Below are 17,873 nucleotides of genomic sequence, written 5' to 3' on the forward strand. Positions count from 1 at the left end.
GTTTAAAAGTTTTAAAAAGGGAAAGTTCATTTTCACTCACATTACATGCCCATTTCAAGTCAGCGAAGGGCCCTACTCTGTCATCTACTCTTAGGGGAGTACAAGGGAGCATTGTAGGTGTGGAACATTGTGGATTACAGCGGCAAGGGAGAGGGAACTTTAGAGTCTCATACCAGCAATAAGCAGTCCATCCCAAAAGTGACCCATCACTTCTCTCCTAATCATAAAAGGGCCTGAACCTTCAGTCTCCTGTGGATCTAAAAGAAGAGGCGAATAAGCTATGTATAAGCAGCACTAAGGAACCAGAATGTTTCTTAAAAGCTAGGATGTAAAATAAAGACTTTGAACTTCTTACTTTGGACATGTCATCAAGAAAGACCAATTGCCAGAAAAGGACATCATGTTTGGTAAAATAGAGGGCTAATAAAAGTAAAGGACTCCCTCAATGACAAGGATTGACAAAATAGCCATAACAATGGACTCAAACATACCAACAATCATGAAAACAAGCTCTGGTGGCGTAGTGCCTAAGGCATTTGACTGCTAACCAGAAGGCTGGTAGTTCAAACCCACCAGCCACTCCTCGGAAGGAAGGTTGGGCAGTCTACTTCTGTAGTGATACCACCTCAGAAACCCAAGGAGGGGTCGCTATGAGTCTAATCTGACTTGATGGCAATGTATTTGGTTTTTGAAAATGGCTCAGGACCATAATTTTTTTTCTGACACGGAAAGTAGCTATGAGTCAGAGATGGTAGAAAAGATAGACAAAATCTACTTCTGTCTTTAAACATTTGCAGTCAATTATAAACTATTTTTGTTAATGTTTCCTAATCTTCAGTATAGTACTTCAGTAGGAACAACAAATTTGATCCAGGAGCAGTCACTCTTGTCATGTTAACACACATACAGTAAGTTCGTATGGTAACACATTTTAACACTTTTAGACCTGACAACCATTCTATGTTATCATTTCCATTTTCAGGTGAGAACACACAGTAAAAAAAAAAAAAAAAAAAAAAAACCTCACTGTCATTGTGTCGGATTCCATCAAGTCAGATCTGACTCATAGCGACCCCTCCTTGGGTTTTCAAGGCGGTATCTCTACCGAAGTAGATTGCCCAACCTTGCTTTCGGGGAGTTGCTGGTGTAGGAGTACACAGATTAGGAGGCACTCATTTGCTCTGAATATTTTCAGTGTTAAATTTCTAATGGGAGATACTGCTTGGACTGGCTTTTTGATATGCTGTGCTTTTTTTTTTTTTTTCTTTTTTTTAATGAAAACAACTTCAGCAGGCCAACTTCAAATACGTTTTAATTCACTTTTGTTTTCATTTTTAACATTTTAAATAGGAAAGTGAACAACCAGTTGTTAAAACATTAGAGACCAGGCTTGGGCTCTAATGAACAGATGTTTGCAGCTTTCATGCAGGGGTGATCTCTGAGTCCTAAGAGGGCCTCCTGCACTAACTGATGCATAAACCTCTTGGAAGATTAAATGCAGGATCTTTGTCATCTTTATGATTTCTTTCTTCCTTTGCTTTTTTCAAGTCTCGTATTTCTAATTTTTCTGTCAAATCTCAATATAACTTCTCTTCCTGATACATATATCCTGTGTCAAGTAAAAAATTGGAATAAGGTAGATTTGGTTGGTGGCAGAGTAGCTTTGCAGAAGGGACACCATAAAACGCAGAAAATTCCCAATATGTAAAGAGTGTCCAAGGATTTGGACATAAAATTAACTATTACTAACTGAAGACATTTTTCATTTTTACCATGTTTAAGAATATAAACTTGAATTAAAGCACATTTGTTGTAAACTGTTTTAATTGCTCTTTTAAAAATGCACATATGGCTTTCCTGTTGAGCTCAGTGGAGCTTCAACAGTGCTGCCTTGTGCTGGAGGGCACTGGCTCTGGGATGAGAGCACCAGGGGTTTGATTCCAGATTCCCTAACTGCCTTCTGTGCAATTGTGGGCAAGCTGGGTTTTCCTTATCTACTAAAATGAAGATGATAAGACCTATCTATAGGGTGCCTGTGAGGATTAAATGAATTAAATGCAAAGGCATCCAGTAAATATTAGGGTGATGATTAAGATTTTAACTTTGTGAAAGAAAATGTTGCAGGAGCCATCTTAGGAGTTCCCTGTTTCCATGCCTGGAAGCATCTCCCAGATACCCCATGACTCTACTGGCCAGAGCCTTCTGGAGCTTCCCATGTCTAGGTCACTTCCTGTTCTTCCTTTCCCAGATTGTTGTCTAGGTCCCCGATATCTGGGCAGGGAGATTCAGGCTGTTGGCTGGAGCACCCCCAGGCACTCTCACTCTGGTAATACGTGCTGTATGTAGGACGAGACTTTGCTGGGGCTACCAATGGAGCATCTACAGGGCGACTCTGTGCTGCCTGGCTTCAGTTCAACATGGTGGTGAGGTTACAGGGGAGAGCATCTCAAAACAGAGAACCAGACAGAAGGATAACCTTTCTATGACCTGCCTCAGAGATTACATCACCTCATCTGCAACTTACCATGACCCAGGAGAAGGGAGGAGAAAGAGACATCACCTCTGGGAGAGTGGGTGGGGCTGGATAAAGAACCATAACAGTTTTCTAGAAAATACAATCTGCCACAACTCTCAAACTTACCTCCAGTTTCTCTCCTGAACACCAAACTCCTATATCCTACTACATACCTCACATCTCTACTCAGATGTTTAAAAGTCATCTCCAACTTAGCATACCCCCCAAACAATTCCTGGTACTTTTCAATACCATTCCTCCCATGGGCCCCTCACCCTCACCCCTGTAAACAGCAGCATCATTTACCTGATTACTTAGGCCAAACATAGGAAAAGCCCCAATCTTTCTCTTTTCATAGTCCATATCCAGTTCATTAGCATGTTCTCAACTCCACCTTCAGGAATACCTCCTGAATTCTTCCACTTTGTATCATTTCCACCCCCCACCCTAGTAAAAGCCACAGTATCAGCCTCCTATCAGGTTTCCCATCTTACAGCCTTACTATCTATGGAACACACAGCAGCCAGAATGATCTTTTAAATACATAAACAAGATCATATCACCCTAACCCTCCCTAGCGGGTGCAAAGACATTGGACTACTAATTGAAAGGTTGGTGGTTTGAACCTACTTAGAGGTGCCTCAGAATAAAGCCCTGGCAATCTACTTCCTAAAGATCACAGCCTTTAGAAACCCTACGGAGTGCAGTTCTACTTTGCAACAAACGGTTGCCATGAGCCTGAATTGACTCAACAGCAACTGTCTTTCATTTTCATCCCTCCAGTGGCTTCCCATCATGCTGAGGACAGAATCCAAATTTGCTTTCCTGGCCTATGAGCCCCTAATAATCTGACCCTGCCTTCCTCACCAACTTCTCTTGCCACCTCTTCCTTCCCACCTCAGCATTGGCCACATTTGCTGTTCCTCCAGCCTGCCAAGCTTAGCATGACCTCAGAGCCTGAGCATTTACTGTTCTGTTGCTAGGAATGCTTGCTGCCTGGTTTCATTGTTGTTTCTGCTTAAATGCCACATGTTCAGAGGGGCTGTCCCTGTCCACCTGAAATCACCTTCTCCCACCTCTAAGTCTCTGTATCTCCTTATTGTTGTTGTTGTTATATGCCGTCGAGTCGGACCCGACTCATAGCGACAGTTCGTTGGGTTTCCAAGGCAGTATCACTACAGAAGTAGATTGCCCAACCTTCCTTCTGAGGAATGGCTGGTTGGTTTGAACCACCAGCCTTCTGGTTAGCAGTCAAATGCCTTAGACACTATGCTACTAGAGCTCCTTATTTTATTTTACTTCATAGCACTTCTCAGTACTTGAAATTGAGTAACCTGTTTATTGTCTGTCTCCCCACTTCACATGTGAACTCCATGACAGGAGGTACCCTGATTATATTCTTATCATTGAATCTTCTGCAACACTGCCTTGCAATGTTTATTGAATTAGCCATTCAATAAATATTAGTACATACATCAACAAAAATATTTCACTAATTGTATTCTGCTTGTTTTTAGTGAAATAGACTGATCTTCATTTTTATTCACCAGTATTTATCCAAAACTTCCAAACCAAATAGGTAAGATGTTCCCAAATTCATGAAAAGATTATTGGACTTATGGGAGTCTTTGTTTCCCTCAACCCTCCATGTTTCACTTCAAGGGACTGAATTTACCCTACTAAGTATTAAAGAGGTCTGATGGTGTAGTGGAGAAGGCATTTAGCTGCTAACCAGAAGGTCAGTGATTCAAACCCATCAGCTGCTCTGTGGAAGGAAGATAGGGCAAATCTTCCATAAAGATGTACAGTGTCAGAAACCCAATGGAGGTTGCTATGAATTGGAATCAATTTGAATTAGGCTGAGACAATTTAGGATTTAAAGGTCTGCTCTGATAAGGACATGAGCACATGGAAATGCATTCAACTACTGGCCCTGATGGCCCAGCGAGGATATCTGCATGATTCCTGGTTCTAAATTTTCCAAATCTCAAAGCAAAACCATAATAATAAAGTCACTTTATTGCCAGAAGCTGAGATGGTTTTAGGCAGTGATTTCACAAGGGTGATAGATTGGAGGAGTAGTTACTTGGAGAGAGAAAGAAATCTAAAACCAAAATTGGTTTGAGCTGCCCTATTCAAATGTTAGTACTTCTACACAGAAAATTTGCCGATTCTTCACTTAAAGTACTTCTTAAGCCCTTTCCAGAACAATCTTGAGTTTCTCAGTTCAAGAAGTGGAACATTCTACAGCTTACATTATTTGCACTGAGGAGCTCAGCAGTGAGAGTAATACTGTAGTAGTGCATATGTTGTAGAAACTTTGTAGACCTCTCTGTGCAGAAGACTTTTGCTGAAAATTAAACTAGTGTTTGACCTTTTTTTTTTTTTTTTAATGTGATTTAGGTTCAATCTTGCTGCTAATAAGTCCCCCTTTTGCTATGATTTTAGCAAATAGCAAGTGGCTTTTGAATAAATATGATTTTCATTAAGGATGCTTTATAATTGTTATTAAGCAAACTTATACCTTCACAGAACCATGTAGATACACACATTGTTAACTTCATAGCTCACTCAAGATACCAAGGGAACTCACAATTCTACCATGATGTTCAAAATATTGTAGAATTAGCAACAAAGGTATTGATACATTCCTAGATTTGGAGGTGGATTAGCAGCTGAGTCTCTTTTTCCAGCCTTTTCAACAGCTTCCTCAGTCTCAATATTTTCAAATTTATATCCTCTACCTTCCTGCCCCCACCTCTATAAAGCCTATCAGCATGAGTTCCATGTCATGGGCATATATGCACATACAGATGAACATCTCACTGGAGGCAAAGCTAGTCAGCTGGTCCTAGTATCTTGCCAAAATGTTTTAGGGGGATTTGTTCAATCTTAATTAAACCTAACATGGTTTAATCCATAATGTGGTAGAATTAAATTGGTGTCTTTTACTGTTCAAGATAAACAATGCCTTTGTATACACACATGGAATTTCCCTGTCAATCAGCTATCCCTGGACTCTTATTTCCAGACACTCATCAGCACAAATATCAGTTTCTCTTCACGTCTGAGACTTCCAAAAAACAATCAGTAAAGCCATCAAGTTGGTTTCTGACTCATAGTGACTCCCAGCAAGTTTCTAAGGCTGTAAATCTGTATGGAAGCAGACTGCCTTGTTTTTCTTCCATGTAGCAGCTGATGGGCTCAAAACCACTGACTTTTTGGTTAGCAGCCAAAATGCCTTAACCACTACACCATATAGACTCATGCTTTCAGCTTATTTAGATAGGCCTTGAAATGCACTCTGCCTGTACTTGGGCTCTCAGATCTTGTTCGGGAGAAACTCTGTACCTAGTCATTTCTCTACTTATTTAGTATACTTGACAAAGTGCCCAACATTAAGGATAAAGCAAAAAAAAAAAAAAAAAAAAATTTACTGCCGTCAAGTCGATTTGACTTACAGCAACCCTCCCTTGGGTTTCTGAGGCGGTATCTCTATGGAAATAGATTGTTCAATATTCCTTCTGAGGAGTGGCTGGTGGGTTTCAACTGTCAGGCTTCTGGTTAGCAGTCAAATGCCTTAGGCACTACATCACTGCAATGTGATTATTTATGGCTCTCTCTAGAAGAACAGGCCTATTCTGTCCTCTTCCATTCATACTTGTTTTATTGTAATTAGAGAATGGGTCAGAGATAAACTATGCCTTAATTCTGCCCTCTTCTTAAACAACATGTAGCCAATACTTGTATCAAGTGATTTTTCTAATTTCTGAGTTTAGAAAGCTTGGCTCCGTAAGCCATTAAGTGAGGTATGTTTGCAATGAAAGGAAACTACAAGGATGTTGTGTGTTAGCTCATCCAGGGTGGATTCTAAGGCTAATGTTCCCTTTAGGATTTTCTTTGGGTAATTGCTGAAAGCTGATTATATCAACTTTAAAAGTGTTGGTGCAAAATGCCATTGCCATAGTTTTGGCTTTCCATTCTAAAGAAACTTCTGCCACCGTAGCTATAAAGGGGCAATGTGGTGAGGAAATCAGGCCAAAGAGGCATTTGTGCCAACTCTCACTCTAAATGCAAAAACTGGACTTTTTATTTAGCCAATAAAAGAGGCTTTGTCTGTAAGAGGACCTCAACATAAAGAAAAGAAAAATCTTCATGACAGGACCAATAAGCAGCATTATGATAAATGGAGAAAAGATTGAAGTTGTCAAAAGATTTCATTTTACTTGGATCCACAATCAACCCCAATGGAAGCAGCAGTCAAGAAATCAGACATTGTATTGCATTTGGCAAATCTGCTGCAAAAGATCTCTTTAAAGTATTAGAAAAGATGTCACACTGAAGACCCAAGCCATGGTATTTTCAATAGCTTCATATGTGTGTTAATGATGGACAATGAATAAAGAAACCCACAGAAGAACTGATGAATTTGAATTGTGGTGTTGGCAAAGAATACAGAAAATCCCACGGACTGTCAGAAGAACAAACAAATCTGTCCTAGAATAAGTGCAGCTGGAATGCTCGTTGGAAGCAAGAATGGCCAGACTTCATCTTACCTACTTTTGTTGTGTCAGAAGGGACCATTCCTTGAAGAAGGATACCACGTTTGGTAAAGTGGAGGGTCAGTGAAAAAGGGGAAGACCCTCAACAAGATGGATAGACACAGTGGCTGCAACAACTGGCTCGCATATGGCAAGGATTTTGAAGATGGCGCACAACTGGGCAGTGTTTTGTTCTGTTTTACATAGGGATGCTATGTGTTGGAGCCAACTCGATGACAGCTAACAACAACAATCAAAGAATAAGGAGTTCTGGCAATGTAGTAGTTAAGGTGTTTAGCTGCTAACTAAAAGGTTCGTGGTTCGAACCCACTAGTTGCTCTGCAGAAGAAAGATGAGGTAGTCTACTTCCATAAAGTTTTACAACCTTAGAAACCCAGTGGTGGTTGCTATGAGTCAGAATTGACTTGATGGCAGTGAGTGGAGCAAAGCATATTTTTAAAATACAAGCCATCACTGTATATTAATTACTTTATTATTAAAATGAGTAAAATATTGTTAACTATTGAGACCCTTTGGAGTAGTAGACACATTTTTTTTTTTTTTTTAATTTCATTATTCAGGATTGCCTAAGGCACTTGACTGCTAACTAGAAGGCTGGTGGTTCAAACCCACCAGCCACTCCTCAGAAGGAAGGTTGGGCAATCTACTTCTGTAGTGATACTGCCTCGGAAACCCAAGGAGGGGTCGCTATGAGTCGGGTCCGACTCAGTGACACATAACAACAACAACATATAAATCCAAGACATTGATCTCCAGCCCCCAAGACTTGGTCTCTAGCACTTAAGATAAATAAAATAAAACAACACGAAGCTGTGTTTGTACTCTGAAAACCAAGCCAAGTATCCTTCACTGCATATTAAGAGAAAACCATGTAACTTGCACTGTTCATGTTTTTCCAGGCTCTTGAGTGAATCATCTTTTACTGAAGTATGTTGCTGTTGTTGTTTGCTGTCGAGTCGGCCCCGACTCATAGCGACCCCTCCTTGGGTTTCCGAGGCAGTATCACTACGGAAGTAGGATTGCCCAACCTTCCTTCCGAGGAGTGGCTGGTGGGTTTGAACCGCCAGCCTTCTGGTGAGCAGTCAAGTGCCTTAGGCCCTATGCTACCAGAGCTCCTAATTACTGAAGTATAAGAAGTCAGAATTTTTTATAGCCACCAGGTGGTGCTGCAGAGCAAGCTGTTGATTCCTGGGCTGGATAAAGCTGTCCTGACCATTGTCCTCATAGTGACTCATAGCGACTGCTATGAGTCAGAATTGATTTGATGGCAGTGGATTTGTTTTGGTTGGACGAGTGTCTATCACATTGTGTTTATAGGTTGGCCTGGGCCCATTACCTGAGCAAGCATTTTTCATAGAGACCAATCCATAGATATTATTCATCTGAACATAGACAAGTTACACTGCCTCAGCACAAGGCATTGTCAACAAACTACAGGATAAGTCAATGTGACTTCCATTTACCATTCAGATGAGCTCTGGCAGCCATGATGTCTGTGTTTCTCTCTAGGTCACACACATAAGTATGCACGTGTGTGCGCGTGCACACACACACACACAAACATGCTCACATGCAAACATTGTTATTCATAATAATGGGGTGGCTAATGACTGATCTGGGCCATTATTTAGGCTCTGTCCTGGGCTAATGCAGCAGTACTCAGAGGTATGTTAATAACATTTGAAGCAGGACGATGCTTTGTGTGGTCTCTTTCTCTCCTTGCAGTTCATGTAGCATCCCTGGCCCAGGCCCAGTAATGTACAGTACCCCCAGGCATTGTGACAAACCAGAAATGTCCTCACACAGGCAAACGGCCCACACAGGGACTGGGTACTATTTCTTACTGGGAACCACATGTTTGAGAAAGCAAAATCTTCTTCTTCACCCCACAGTCCTGCCTTCTAAACACATTACGTGAGAACAACAGCAGTATAGATCTAGAGCTGTGCATCCGTGTCATAGCTACCAACCAGAGGTAGCTATTAACATTTAACTGAAATGAAATGAAATGAAATTAGACTAAAAATCCACCTCGTTGGCCACACTAATCACATTTCAAGTGACTACCATATTGGACGAAGGAGCTCTGGTAGAGAAGTGCCTAAGGCAATTGACTGTTAACCAGAAAGTCTGGCGGTTCAAACCCACAAGTTACTCCTTGGAAGGAAGATTGGAAAATCTACTTCCATAGTGATACTGCCTTGGAAACCCAAGGAGGGGTCGCTATGAGTCAGGTCCGACTCGATGGCAAATAACAACAACAACAAAACCATATTGGCCAATGCAAATATAGAGCATCTCTATCATTGCAAGAAGTTATGTGGGACAGTGCTGATCTTGATAACTCTTCCTAAGTGCAGCTGAGTATTGCTTTGGCACATCCAGGCTCCATTGCCTGGGTGACCTTTGGCAAGTAGCTGAACCTCTCTGGCCTCTGTTTCTTCATTAGTAAAGGGGGTCATGCAGGTGAAGAGTCAACACATCAACCCTGGTAGTCTATGTGGTGACAGCACTGTGGCCAGGTCATCCCCATCTCAGATGCAGGTAGAGCTGATTCAGAGTGTCTTTTCTGGGAGCATGGAGCCAAGTTTATTGATTGCCCTTCATTGGCTCCCTCTACTTCCCCCTTCAGTCTAATGTATATCTGGTTTAGGGTGCCCAAGACACTTGTAATTTCTAGCTGCACTCACTGAATTTATTATCTGTGCTAAAATGCAAAGTTGTTGACTCTTCCTTTTTCTCATTTAAGATTAAACTATAGAATTAGAAGGTTTTCCTAGTTTAGCAATCTAAAGACATTTAAGAATTTTGATAGAAAGGCCCCTTCTTAACAGAGAAGACAGGGACTCAGTTGCACAGAAAGTGTTAGGCACTTGGACATGTTGACAGTTCTCATTGAAATCCTGTATGAGGTGGCTTTAGAATATGTCTCATCCAACATTTCTAGTCCAGGTAAGCATTCTAAGTTACTTCAGTACACAACAGTGATGTGTGAACAGAGAACACGTAGAGGGAGGAGAGAAGGAGAAAAGAAGGCCATGCTTTAAATAAGATGAACGTTTTCTTCCAACAGAAAGAAGGAAAGAGAAGCTTCAAGCTGCGGCTCCCATGGAGGAGTTGAGGGCCCACCTGATACTGTTTTCACCTCAATTATTTTTTTTCACAAACCTTTCCAGCATGTAACACTTGCCAGGGTGTGCCACAGCCCATTATTCTTATGAAATGTTTTTTGGAAAAATGAGTTCCATGCTATAGTCTGGAACTTCACAATGCACTATAGCATGTTAAGGTTCTGAGAAGTTCTATAGAGAAGAAAAGAGCTACATGTTGCATATATAACTCAACATTTCCCTAATGTGCTGACTGCAATAATCTTCTCTCATATAACACCCTTCACATTCTGCCAACTGGGTCCCACATGGACACAGATACAATGCACAAAATTATCCATGAGTTGTCCAGAGATCTGGGCCCAGCTTAATCCCAGACTTCAAATACAATTATGTTATTCCAAGCTCAAGCTTCCCCTTTTGGATGAAAACAGTGAGCCCTTGCCTGCCTGAGAGAAACTAAGAGAAACAAATTTTACTACAATAAGAAATAGTGATTTTATACTCCTTAGAGTTCCAGCGAAAGAAAGCATCTAATCATTGACAACCACAATAGCAACAACAATAATACAGAACCTTACAATTTACACAAGGCTTTATTTAAAAATAAATAAATAAATAAATGTCTAACAGTCCTAGAGGTAGGAAGGAACAAGAAGTCCATAAAAGTTAAGTAATTTGCCTTAGATCACTGAGCTGTTGGTGGAGTAGAATTTTAAACTCAAGTCCTTGGTGCCATCTTTTCTAACAAACTGTTACATGGGGTTAGCTTTTGCTTTCAAGTTTCTTCTACCCATATGTTCTAGTTTGCTCTCTAGATTTACAAGCCTATTTCTGTTGCTGTGGTTAAAAGCAGGGGCTTTACAATTAGATGTTGTTGTTGTTGTTATGTGCCATTGAGTCAGACCTGACTCATAGCGACCCCACCTTGGGTTTCTGAGGCAGTATCACTATGGAAGTAGATCGCCCCATCTTCCTTCCGAGGAGTGACATGGATTTAAATTATAGATTTACCACATACATTTGTGTGATCTTGGAAAAGTTACTAAGTCTTCTGAGAGTGATTTTACTCATTCTAGCTTTGGATGGTTGTTGTAAAGATATGCTAAAAGTGCAAGAAGGTATGACATCCTCCATACTTCAAGCTTAAAAACCCAAATGAGATGATACACCCTCAGAGGCAGCATAGTAGAATGGTTACTAATGAGGACTCTGGAGCTGTTCTGCTGGAGTCACGTCCAGGCTCCATTGCCTGGGTGACCTTTGGCAAGTAGCTGAACCTCTCTGGGCCTCTGTTTCTTCATTAGTAAAGGGAGTCATCTTAGATGTCACCTCCAAAGAGGTGTTGGGAGGATTGAACAAATTAATATATGTCAACCACTTAGAATAATGCCTGATATTTTTCAGTGAATTGAAGTAGTGGGATGATAGGGGTGATGCTGGGAAGTAGGGAGAACTTGAATCCAATCTGGACATTTTCAAATGAATCGGTGAGCGGGGATTGGGTGGGGGTTGGTTTGGCAGGTACAGGACAGTGGGAGCCAGAGGGCTTATAGAAAGGCTACAACTGCTTTTAGTTTCACATTTCAAATTCCTAATTTCCAAAAAGAAAATATCTAGTTACTCAAAGGACCAGATGATAAAGTAATAACTGATATCTACCCTGAACGAAAGTGGTAAGAGTGAGAATCTGAGCTCTGACTCTGCAGGCCCTGACTCAGAAAGCCCACCCTTTGCACAGAAATCATTTTTTCTACAGTACCAAGCTCGGCATGTCCTGGGGTGAAATGTCCACTCTCCCATGATGTGATGCTGTGCTAGCTCCTGTGTGCACTGATAGCCCTCCAGTAAGGCTTGGCCCTGAGCCACAGTAAGTAATTGCATTTCCACAGTTAGGAAGAAAGGGCTAGGCTTCTTTGGTGTGGTTTGGGCCACAGATGCTTGCTTGGATGGCAAATGCTGAGAGCAAATGTGGATTACATTAGAGCAATGTCTCGGCAGAGGAGGTGGGTGGGCCTGTCTGCTTGTCCCTTTAGAAGGGTATAAACCCACACAGGAAGAAGGGCATTCTCTGTCTGCTTCACCATCTTGCTCTTCTCCTCTGTGTGGGAAATGGCTTTACTGGCCACAGTCCCAGGCTCTTCCCTTTTCTCTTTCCTCTCATGGCTAGCACATCATTTCCTGAGAATTAAAAGACCTTATTTACTAATGATTCCTGAATTTCATTCTTTAGGTCAGATCTTTCTTTCCAATTCCTCTTTCACAGCCCTCTCATGTCAAAGTCTCACAGGAGTCTCAAACTCAGTGTGTCTATAACACAAGTCTTGAGTTCCCAACCTCTGCTATTCTCTCTGTGTCTCCCATCTAGCCAACAGATGTACTATTATCACCTGTTGCCCAAATCATAAACCAGGTGGTTATCCTTGACTCCCCCTTCCCCTTTAGTCCTCACATCTAGGCCATTAACTCGTCCAATTCTATCTTCAGAATCTCCCCACCCATCCCTCTTGTCTCACGGCTGCCCCTTCATTGCAGTCAGTGGGTGCTGGCCATGGCTGGCCACACTTGGGAGAGAAGGTCTTTACTATCTCTCCCCAACTCTGCCTTCTCTCTCATAACTTCACCTTGAAAACTTAAAATCAGCCATTGTGAGAGTGTTTACACAAAGGATATTGACAAAAGGCATATATCTGTTTTTTTTTTTTTTTCCATTTTTCCCAAAGATTTAGCAGCCCCACCAGTACTGTGATCATCTTTACTTGTACAAGTAAAGTGACCTCCCTGCCTTCTACTTATCTGAGTTTCCTGGAGTTGTCGTAACAAAATACCACAAAGTGGGTGGCTTTAAAGAACGGAAATTTATTGTCTCACAGTTCAGCAGGCAAGAAATATAAATTCATCAGGGTTTGGCCCTCTCTTTGTCAGTTCTAGGGGAAGATTCTTCCTTGTCACTTTCAGCTTCTCTAGCCCTGGATGTTTCTTGGCTTGTAGACAGATTCTCGCATGGTGTCTTACCCTGTGTATAATTCTGTTTCCTTGTCTGTCTTTCTCTTTCCTAAATGCCAGGCAGAAGGGTTTAGGATTAGGACCTATCCAAGCCTTGTATGACTTCATTAATTTAACTGATAACATTTGCAAAGGAAAACCCTATTTCCCCAAACATTTAATGGCACATTGGTTAGGACTTCCAGCATACCTTTTTGGGGGACACAATTAAATACATAACACCACTCCAATTCATTTCCTGCCCAGCAGCAACAATGTTGTGGTGCATTGGGTTTCTCTTACGTGGCCTTTCTGGACTTGGGTTTCCAGTTCTCCCAAAAGAATTGGTCAGGCTGCAGTCTGCCAAAGGATTGGCCAGTTTGCTATGTGCATAAGCAACTTGGGAGGATTAATCGGATTGCTGCCTGCATAAGTGGTTTGCAATCTATCAACAGGATTGGTCAATTTAGAATCTGCCTAAGGGATTGGTCAATTTATGAAAGCTTTGAAATTGACAAAATATTTTCCTATAAAAGCAACCAGTCTCACAAGTGGTTTTTTTTTTTTTTTGGGGGGGGGGTGCGGTTCTCCTCATCAACAAGAGCCTGCAAAGGAGCACATCCTCTGGACTCTGGGTCCCTACACTGAGAACCTTTAGGCCCAAATAAAAGACGTGTAATATGTGTCAAGGGGCATATAACACTGAACTGTGAACTCTCACTGTTCTGATAACACTGAAGACCAAGAAAAATGGTGGCAAGCACAGTATAGCTGAGTAGCAGTGTTTGTGGTATGAGCAATGGGAACCACAAAACCAGCAGGTAGCAGTCGTGGGTGACTCAGCCCAGCGAGCAGTGCTGGGCATCTCTTGAGGTTGTCAGTATTGCTGGGTGCCCTCTAAAGGTAAACAAACCGCAGTCTTTGTCTGGGCAGGTGGACAGCAGAGCAGAGAAAGCAAGAACATGGACGTTGGCCTGACTTGCCTTTGGCAGTGGCAACACCTCAGCTAAGAGAGGGCCAGTCCAGATGGCTAATAGAGGCCCTGAAGAGGCCTGTCCAGAGGGGAATGAGAGGAGACTCGCAGAGGCTTGGGCATTGTCTTAGTTATCTAGTGCTTCCATGACAGAAATACCAGTGGTTTAACAAAAATTATTTCCTCACAGGTTAGGAAGCTAGAAGTTTGAATTCTAGGTTCTGGCTCTAGGAGAAGGATTTCTCTGTCTGCTCTGGAGGAAAGTTCTTGTCTCTTCTGCTTCTCTTTCCTGATTCCTTGGAGATATCCACTTGTCTTGGCATCTATCTTTCCCTATCTCTGATTTTTGGCTTGCTTGTTTAATCTCTTTTATATCTCAACAGAGATTGACTCAAGACACATCCTACACTAATCCTTCCTCATTAACATAACAAAGATGACCTAGTAAAAAATTATAATACATATATTTTTTGGGGACACAATTCAATCCATAACAGGTATAAACCACACTGGAGTTCACCATAAAACAATTTCACTTCAAGAGCTGTTGTAATATCACACTAACCTTGACACTGACCTAGGGTTGTCCCAAAGCTACTGGTTGAGAGCTAGGCCAGACACAGCCCAAAGAAGCTTTGGAGAGGGACAGACAGAACAAATACAGCCATGTTACACCTGACATGAGTTGATGACACATCTGCTGAGAGAGAAAGATGCATCTGCTGACACTTAATACATGATGTGCCCATCCAGTGACACAGAAATGGGCATGGGTAACTTTGGAAGGGTGTACAATTCCCCTTTCATACATAAGGGGATTCCACTGTGATGCTGCTAAATGGGGTACTTGTGGGCCTGAGGGGACCAGTTCACTTCAAATCTGTTTCTACTGTTTATTGTTTGCTTTCTGTAAGTAATCTGCTCTTGTTGTTTACTGTTTATGTTCTATAAATAATAATAACAACTTTCAATTGCCAGCACTGTATAAAGTGTTTTTGTGTGTGCTACCCAATTGGATTGAATAAAAGAGTCCTCATCCTAATAGTCTAATCATTGTTTGGGATTTAAAATCCAACCTGTATGTTTATTTTGCACCCAGTTAAATAAGTTTCTTGAAATGCAAGTAAAGTCATTACACACATCTTTAAAGCCTTTTGATAACCCCTCATTGCACTTGGAAAAAATCCAACCTCTTCACTTGGCTGAAAAGTGTAGACTACCTCTCCAGCCTCATTTTGAGATATTTGTCTCCATAAATAAAATCCAACTAGATTTAGTTGATGAAAGGTTTTGTCAGGTTAGCTGATAACAATTTAATTCACATGTTGTGGGCACTGTACCCCTTCTGTTGACCAATTCCTTTCCTATTTGTTGCTTATTGTTTTATAAAAAAATATTGAATCACCTGGATCCACATTCTGCCTTCCAAAAAGAAACTAAAAGCAACACTTTGTACGTGTACCAGCTGAGAGCTTCCCTTGGATATGGTATTGAAACAATCTCCTTGATTCTCCTGGGGGAAGATTTTATAAGAACTGTGGCAGAATTCAATTACCATTATAATTTCCATTACCAAGAAAACTGGACATTGATTCAGCAGATAGAGTAATTTTAAGACTCTACTCATTGCTTCCCATTTGATTTACACATTTAATCTTACATACCATTGGGAGAAAGTTTAACAATAACTTGTACTGCTCATTGACAAAGGAAAATAAAATCAGGAAATGCAAACAAATAATGCTGAAACTACATAAAGTGTTAAGGTGATCAACCACCAGTTCTAAAATCACAACAGTTCTGGCCAGGTAAAGGTGTAGTGTAATATGGCAAGGTAAACAGTCACTCCCACTTATCCCCCAGCAACTAACCTACCATATTTATTCAATCTGTATGCTGAGAAAATAATTTGAGAAACTGGACCCTATGAAAAAGCATTGCATCAGGATTGGAGGAAGAATCATTAACAACCTGCAATATGCAGATGACAAAAACTTTCTTGCTGAAAGTGAAGATGACTTGAAGCACTTACTGATAAAGATCAAACACTACAGTCTCCAGTATGGATTACACCTTAACATAAAGAAAACAAAATTCCTTACAACTGGACCAATAAGTAACATCATAACAAATGGAGAAAAGATCGAAATTGTCATTGATTTCATTTTACTTGGATTCATAATCAATAACCATGGAAGCAGAATTAAGAAATCAAATGTCATATTGCACTGGGAAAATCTGCTGCAAAAGACTTCTTTAAAGTGTTGAAGAGCAAAGATGTTACTTTGAAGACAAAGGTGTTCCTGACCCAGGCCATGGTATTTTCAATAGCTTCATATACATGTGAAAGCTGGACAGTGAATAAGGAAGAGTGCAGAAGAGTTGATGCCTTTGAATTCAGTCGTGGCATTGGTGAAGAACACTGAAAATACCATGGACTGCCAGAAGAACAAACAAATCTGTCCTGGAAGAAGTGCAGATGGAATGTTCATTAGAGGCAAGAATGGCCAGACTTTGTTTCACCTACTTTGGTCATGTTGTCAGAAGGGACCATTCCTTGGAGAAGGATATCATGCCTGGAAAAGTGGAAAATCAGTGTAAAAGAGGAAGACCCTCAATGAGATGGATTGATACTGTGAGTGCAATGATGGGCTCAAGCAAAGGAAGGATTGTGAGGATGTTGCAGGATCATGCAGTGTTTTGTTCTGTTGTACATAAAGTATCAACTCTTCTTTGGTCTTCCTTATTCATTGTTCAGCTTCCACATGCATATGAGGCAAATGAAAATACCATGGCTTGGATTAAGTGTGCCATAGTCTTCAAAGTGACATCTGTGGTCTTCAACATTTTAAAGAGGTTTTTGCAGAAGATTTGTCCAGTTCCATGGGTGTTGATTGTGGATCCAAGTAAAATGAAGTATTTGATAACTTCAATCTTTTCTCCATCAAGCTCAACTGGCACAGCATGGTATACAAAAATATTGTTGTACATCTTAATTTGGTGAGTAGCTACTGGGGTCTTAAAAGCTTGAGAGTGGCCATCTAAGATGGAACTATTGGTCTCTCACATCTAGAGCAAAGAAGAGTGAAGAAAATCAAAGCTGTATGGGAACAGTTGTCCAAAGTACTAATGGACCATGAGAACTTCAGCCTGTATGACGCTGAGACCAGAAGAGGTTTCCAATGCCAACCTCTCAAAAAAGGAACAAAATTAGAGATCTTGCATAGAGTGGGAGAAAAATGTGGAACAAAATTCAACATCATAAAAAAAGACCAGAATTACTGGTCTGATAGAGACTGGTGAACCCCCAAGACTATGGCCCCAAGTCACCCTTTGAGCCTGGTATTGAATTCAGTCTTGAGACTTAGCTCTCAGGCAAACAATAGACAGGACTATGAGCTGAACACCTACACTAGGGAGATATATTCCTTAGGACAATCAACCAAAGGAGATCAGAAGGGCAGTATTTGTACAGGGAGGAAGGTAGGGAAACAGGAATGCATAGGGAAGAAGGATACAGGGAAAGTGTAACCATGAGGAGGAAGTACAAGGAGAGCTTTTACATTGCTGGGAATGTAACTAGTGTCACAAAACAAAATGTATATGAACTGTTGATGTAAAATAAATATCAGCTTTGTAAAATTTCACATAATTCCCAGTAAAAAAAAAATTAAATTCTAACCAGCAGAATTGAGCATTATAAATAAACAAACAAACAAATAAATTAT

Source organism: Orycteropus afer, unplaced genomic scaffold (genome assembly GCF_000298275.1).
Source record: "Orycteropus afer afer isolate SDZICR_OR568_19922 unplaced genomic scaffold, OryAfe1.0 scaffold00232, whole genome shotgun sequence".
NCBI classification, from domain to species: Eukaryota; Metazoa; Chordata; class Mammalia; order Tubulidentata; family Orycteropodidae; genus Orycteropus; species Orycteropus afer.